Here is a 7097-nt window from a genome sequence, read left to right as displayed (position 1 = left end):
AAAGTGTAAAGTACTTGAAGATAAGTGTCCACCTGCATAAGGTGTCATACATGCTCAAGTATTATTGCAATTCATAGAGATAAAAGTAAAAGGGCCTCATCTCCATACAAAATGTATAAAGTTTAACAGGGCCAAATTACCTTGGGATTACTAGAGTTAGGCAGCATATTACTTAGGAAACCACAGACTATTTAAGGTAAGACAAATAACAGAAATATTGGGAATTAATCTGGAACAGTTCAAAATGAGGTGGGATTACAGAGTTCACTTTAAGAAATGTTTGTTTTATTGATATGATGGGCATATTGCAATGGTTTTGGTAAATACTGTAAGGTGTCACTTGTAAATGGGAAATCATTACAGCAGCAGAGGAAATAATTAGTAATCAGTGAGAAGTCATTTACTTTGGTGTCTTTTAGTGATAGCGCATACATGGCAGAAATGTAATGATTCAGATCTGAAGTACTGAAGTAGCAAGGATGTTTTGTTGGTTTAACATGTGTCTTTACTGGGACTTTCCTGAGTGGCATTGATAAATTAGAACTAACAGTATTACAATTACAAGAATGTGGTAGGCTAATGAAAGGATTGAGGTGTTAAACTGCTTTCTGTACTATTCTGAATGTATTCATGATAGTGCAAACACTACTTCAGTGTAATTTTACTTGTATGGACTGCATGTTTATATAGATAGTTATGAGGGTGGCATGGTTTCATTGTGTTCTTCTACTGATTTCTGTGTATGACTGTGGCATTTTGTGTACAATACTGATAAAGAACAAGGCATTGAGACAGAGAAAGGACAATTTACATAATCAAAAATGGAAAAAGCTAAGGTAACAGTATGTTTGTGGATTGCAAAGTAGACCATATTTGCAACATTGCTTTTTACAATGAATCTGTGGACTGCACAGAAATTTGTCTATGAAAAGCGAGTAGGTGAGAGAATACTTCATTAGCATACTTTGTTTTACATCATTTCCTATTAACATCTCATTATAAGTTCATTTGCTTATTATTATTTGTGGCCATCGTGCATTAAAGTAAGTGGACTCTACGAATAGGTTCTTAGTCACAAGGCGGATGACTGTAACGTGTTCTCGTAATGATTATGAATACCGCACATATGCACAGTAACTGAATTTGTAATCTGAAATAATCTACACATTTCTGTGCATAACACTTCTCAGCAAACTCGGTTTAACAACTGTGAGATATGATGTAAACAATAATGTCTTAGACTATGTTGAGTCTGTCACTGAAGACAGCCTGAATGATAGAGTGGTGAGTGTAATATAAACTCTTGACAATCTTGTCGAGATAAAGGATGCCTTTCATCATCTAAAGAAGCCCTGCAATTCTAGTGCCAAGTTAATTTTCAAAGAGAGCACTTTCACGTTCAAAGAAAAATGCATGCATTCAGGGCAGTCATTCTTAGCCCCACATTATGAGGATCATCACAGCATACCCTCTACAAAGGATTAGTCTAAGTAGCATTAGTGCTTCAAGACATACAATAAGCTTTATAAAAGGAATCTCTTCCAGCAAAGAGAAGAAAGACTCTAGCTGGAAATATAGCCAAAAAAGACACATTAACTGTGGATTCATACTTACAGAAATGCAAATCAGAATGTAAACATGATCATTAAGTGGTCTGAGAAATACTGTGGTGAAAATCTTGCGTAATGCTTATTTATTTGTTTTGCCAGGTTTACTCATTAGCACAATATATTAGTTTGTCTTACTGACATCAACGTTTTATGTTATAAACATCCTTAAGAATAAAAATGAGTTTTGTTGTGTACATATACAGAATCACACTGATTAAATTGTTGGTGTAGAAATGCCACCAGAAAAAAAAAAGAATAAATGCTGTTCATGAACAACATTAAAATTTTGTTTTAAGGTACAGCAGACATGAAAACTGATGAGAAATGTGTACACTACTATCTTAGGTAAATGGAAGTGATCAGGGCATGAAATCCAGAGCACACTTGAAAACTGTTTAGCAGTATTTCACAGTTTGTGGAATACATCCTCATGATCAACAACTATGTATCATGCTTTAACTTCAAGGTAAAAAAAAAAAAGTTATGAATGCACTTGCACTCAGTGAAGCTACTGAACAGCAAAGGAGCAACTCTGCTTTAGTATCTCACCCAAAGATAAACAGAAACACTTTAATTTGCTTACAATTCACCTGTAACACTAACCACCAATTCCCCCCTTCACTGTCACCACTTTGAACAAGCACAGGTGACAGTAGATGGCAATATGACTGGTCTTGGTGTGCTCTGTACTTGTTACAGTGGATACAGAGCTGCAAACAATCCACGTTTATTGCATTATAACACTTTGTTGGTACACTGTCTATTTTGCTGAATTCAAGTAAAGTTCCATAATATTTCTGGTTTCAAAAAAACTGAGAACCAATAATTTCTGATTCTCTGGGAAGTGGCAGATCTATATAATTCTTTCTCCTATATTTAAGGTCATGGAAGATAATCATTAGAAACCAAATCAAAGGCTACAACCATATGTGGGTTTCCTCTAGATCTGCCAGTATGCATATATGCTTAAAAAAGAGCTATTACTGCTCTGTCAAATCTCCAAGATGCTATCATTTGGGAAAGTGATACCTGTTTTATCACCAGCACTGCATATACTGAGCTTGAAAAGCAGGTTGGAGAGAACATCCCACCTGCTCCCAGATGAACCGGCAAAAAAAAAAAAAAAAAGGAAAGAAAAGGAAATCCTCTTCCTCTCACCATTACTGTTGTAGGATTGTCTTGGAATTGCCTTCAGCAAGGGATTTCCAGGTAGTGGCTTAAGTGGTTTGTGGTAGCATGGCACTAATGGGCCTCTCCACTGTGTTATTGCATCAGGAGGACTGTGTTTATACATCTTGTGGTAGGAGGTGTTCGCCTGGTCTGTCTGAGTTGGGAAATGCACAAGATGACTAATAGTGTAGTCACTTTATTGGCCAGAGGGCTCATTATTTTCGTTTCTGCTTTCTTCTGTGCTGCTGTAACCTCTGTGCATTTGCATGGGTTAGCAGTACCCTGTATAGTAGCAATCATCTAGAAAGAATGGTTTATAAAACAGTAACCTGTAAATCACAGGACAGATACCTTTGTGCCAACAAGGTTAGAGCAGCTGATTGGGAGTCATGTGGCAACATCTACAGATTTAGTTGAATTGAGTAATGTCTAAACATTAAAGTAGAATTTAGTACTGTTTAGCATAATCTGCTCTGATAAATCACCCTTAAAAGCCTTCTAACCCCAATATAACACCCCCTGGAGCTCACAAATCAAAGGACTGGTCAGTATGAATATGCAATTTCCTAACTTCACTGTAGCCAGCTTGGTGGATATAGGCATCTTGAGACAACGTAGCAATTGTCTCATGTTTACTGAGAACCACTTAATCCTTAAAGAAAGACAAAGTAATTCATACCTCTCAGCTGTATAGATTTTCACAGAATGTCCGGATTTTTACCTTATATTTTTGGTCCATTTTTCATAAAATTAAGGATTTCTGGCAAATTAGCGGCAAATCATAAAAGACTGAAGTTAGAAAATAATAACAGACATTTGAGTTTCAGAATTCATACCATTCAGAAAGTTTATGATAATACAAAACCTGTTATTCTATCAACTTTCTAAGTTTGCAAGAGCAACAGCAGTATTTAAAAATTGTCCCTATTTTTGGGCCTTTGTCCCACTTCTATTCATGTATTTGTCCAGATTTCTTGCTCCAAGAGGTTGAGAGGTATGCAAAGTATGCAAGAGGTCTGCTTACACAATGGCACTGGAGGCTAGACTCTCATATACAAGTGCAAATCAGGTTCATAGGTTCATAGGTAGGTACTAGGCTATCAGCCCAAGGGCCTACGTAAGCCTAGCCAACAAGGTTCCCTGGCTTACGCCACCAAGAAAGTTATTAAAGTTTTCAAATAGCAATAATCATGCCTCAGTAGACCTTCATAGGCTATGATGCTACCACTGTGCAATCAGATAGATTCTAGACACAGCAATAAGCAAAGTGCCTTAATAATTAGACAATGATGTGTAATGGGTTTGCCACACTGTGCTTTATGGTATAACTGCTTTCTTCTTCACCCCAGCTTCTACAGCTGATGTCTTCTTTGCCAACAAGTACCTGGAAACGTATAAAACGGCTTCCTCACCATCCTTCTTCCCCTCCACAGGAGGCATACAAAAAACAAAGTTATGTCTTAACATAACAGTTCACCTCTGTTGTCGATCTTCACTAATCCTTGACTGTGGGCTCAGTTCGGATCCTCGGAACCAACTCGGCTGTTTACTTCAGCTCAGACCAGGTTGCCAAAACCACGCACAAAGCACCCACCTCATATAGTACACAGCACACACATAGACTAATGTATGCAGAGGCACTTAAAAGCAATTTTCCTAAACAACAAAGATTGTTTAGATCACACGTTATCAAAGCTATGTCTCAGCAAGCCTAAAGGCACTTGGAAAAAGCAACACCTAAAATTACACATACTGTCGCTCGCAGTGGAGCCCCAAACAATAAGCCCCTAAGGCAAGCAAACACAATTCCCAGGATTCTTGCCATAAAGGACTCCTTTGTAACATATGCTGATGCCCCTCTAACAAGGCTGAACAAGGAGAAGATAGCTGTTATTTCTTATCTGGAGGCAGAAACCACCAAATCAAGCATGCACTCAAGTTGTTACACCACCCACAGGTACTGATATGATACCATAATAGTCCGTGCAGGTGTAAATGACTTGAGATGTACCTCACTAGAGTAATGAAGAGAGATATTATGGAGCTTTCAGACTATGTGTTTTAGGCTAGCATGAGCCTAGCTTTGAGCAGCATATTACCATCACTGAGGATGATGCTAGAATATGAGCAAACAATGATTCATTTTAACAACTATTTGTCTTTCTGGTGTCATTCTAAGGGGATCCAGTATTTGCCAGCTTGGGAGGACATGGTTAACAGACCACATTGCTTTCCCAAAGATGGCCTGCTCCTCTCCTCTCCACGCTTCTGATTAGTGGTGAAAACTTTTTCCACCCCCATAGTACCTTTATTAGGCAACACCAAATTGACAAATCTACAGACATAGCAAAATCAACTCAGCTGAACCTCAAGCTGTTACTGCTCAATGCCTGGAGCCTAAACAAAAACAAAAAAAAAACCTACTGTCCCTTGAAGTCCTCCTCAAACTGGAGAATATAGACATCTGTGCAGTTACCAAGACATGGTTTAAAGCAACAGGGATTACCCCGTCAGTGCAAGGTTTCAGTGCCTTCCACACTTTTAGGCCAGTAACTGCACAGAAAAGGGATAAAGGAAGAGGTGTCTCAGTATGCATCAACAAAAAGCATTCATCTAGTTTAGTCAAACAGAAGGATGTGTTAGAGTTCCTGCATGTGCAGATCACCATAAACAAAATCCCAAACCATGTCCTAGCCAGCTACAGGTCACCCTCCATGTCCCAAGAACCTCACAATGCATACTTGGACCATCCAACCTAACACCCTATTCATGGAAAAGTGTAATCACCTTATTATAGACTGAGAATTCTACACAGTCTCAAATCTACAGGTACAGAGATATCTGGACTTCATAAATACCAACACCTTGACCAACAGAGACTCCAACATACTGGACCTTGTGCTTACAAATATGGGAGAATGCTGCACCAACCTGATGTTTCATCCTCCCTGGTAAGCTCCATCCATAAAGCTGTCTCATTCTAAATTAAAGCAAATCTGTAATCCCATTAAAACCAGTAAAAGTTAGGAACTATTTCAAAATTCAATGGCCCTCCAAACACAGAGAACACAGCAGCCTATTCTGAATTGATCTCAGAAACTCTGTGCAACCATGTTAATGGCTGCATTAAGGCTCCTGTACCAAACAGAAGTAAGCCCAGGACTAGCAATACAAACAAACCACACTGGTGGCATCCCAAATTAAACAGGATATGCAACAAAGAGAAAACAAATATGGCAAAAATCAGGAAGGGCAATTCCCATAAAGATAAAAAATGTCTCATCTAAGTGAATAAGCAACTAAGAGGGCTAATTCGGTCAAGCAAAGCTAACTTTGAGGTTAAGATAGCCTCCCAGGTTAAATTTAACCATAAGGCTTTCTACAGCTATGTCAGAAACCTCAAGGGCAGCAAACAGCAAACTGCTGAACTGGAAGTTAATGGTGCCATACTCGCTGAGCTTGTCAATATAGAAGACCTATTAGCTGACAAACTGAGTTCCAACTTTACCCCCTCTCACCCCCAAACATCCCCTCAAAAATACTCTCAGTCATATACCTTCCAGCTATAACTATGCAGCAGGTACTCGCTGCAGTCACTATACCCAAGAATGCACCCTCAATGGGCCCTGATAACATCCCAAGATGCCTGCTGAATAGTCTTAAATATGATTTATCAGGACCCCTGGAGTCATTATTTTACTATATTGTGGCATGTAAATGGAGGACTCAACAGTCATCCCCCTTCATAAGGGAGCACATTTAACAGATCCAAGAAACCACAGATCCATTACTCTGACTAGTCTTATTTGCAAAGCCATGGACGTTTTTAAGAGAAACATAGGAGACATCCAGACACTGGATTCATCACAGATGGGCTTTGACAAAGGAAGTCCATGTTTACTGAATTTAGTGGATGACAGGAAAATGGTGCAATACTGCCTACCTAGCTCTGGGTAAAACATCTGATACAGTACCCCACTCAGGCATTGTCAACAAGTTTGTGGAGCTTGGTATAAACCCTTTATAATACACTGGATAGCTAACTGGCTCACCCAGGAGGTTAGAATTGATTAGGGCACCTCCAAAAGGAGTCCAGTCACCAGTGGAGTCCCCCAGGGCTCTGTGCTGGTCCCATTCCTCTTTGGCATCTACTTCCCAGATGTCAAAGCCAATGTCAAAGGCCTTTGACTCACTAAGTTCACAGTTGCTTACAAACTGGGAGCAATCATTGAATTCCCACCAAGATAAGAACACCCTTCAGGAAGGTCTTATACAGACAAATGATTGGTGCCAAAGCCAAGGCTTAAAACACACTAC

The 7097-nt window shown here is 39.1% G+C and overlaps 1 pseudogene; it reads right to left on the bottom strand.

Moving 5' to 3' along the window:
• Nucleotides 1-3875: 3875 nt before the first annotated feature.
• LOC122793818 lies at nt 3876-4021 on the bottom strand (annotated as a pseudogene).
• Nucleotides 4022-7097: the final 3076 nt, after the last annotated feature.

Source organism: Protopterus annectens, chromosome 2.part0 (genome assembly GCF_019279795.1).
Source record: "Protopterus annectens isolate FY-2018-M chromosome 2.part0, PAN1.0, whole genome shotgun sequence".
Lineage (NCBI taxonomy): Eukaryota > Metazoa > Chordata > Ceratodontiformes > Protopteridae > Protopterus > Protopterus annectens.
Note: the sequence above shows the minus strand (reverse complement) of the source record. Positions and strands in the feature narration are given on the sequence as shown.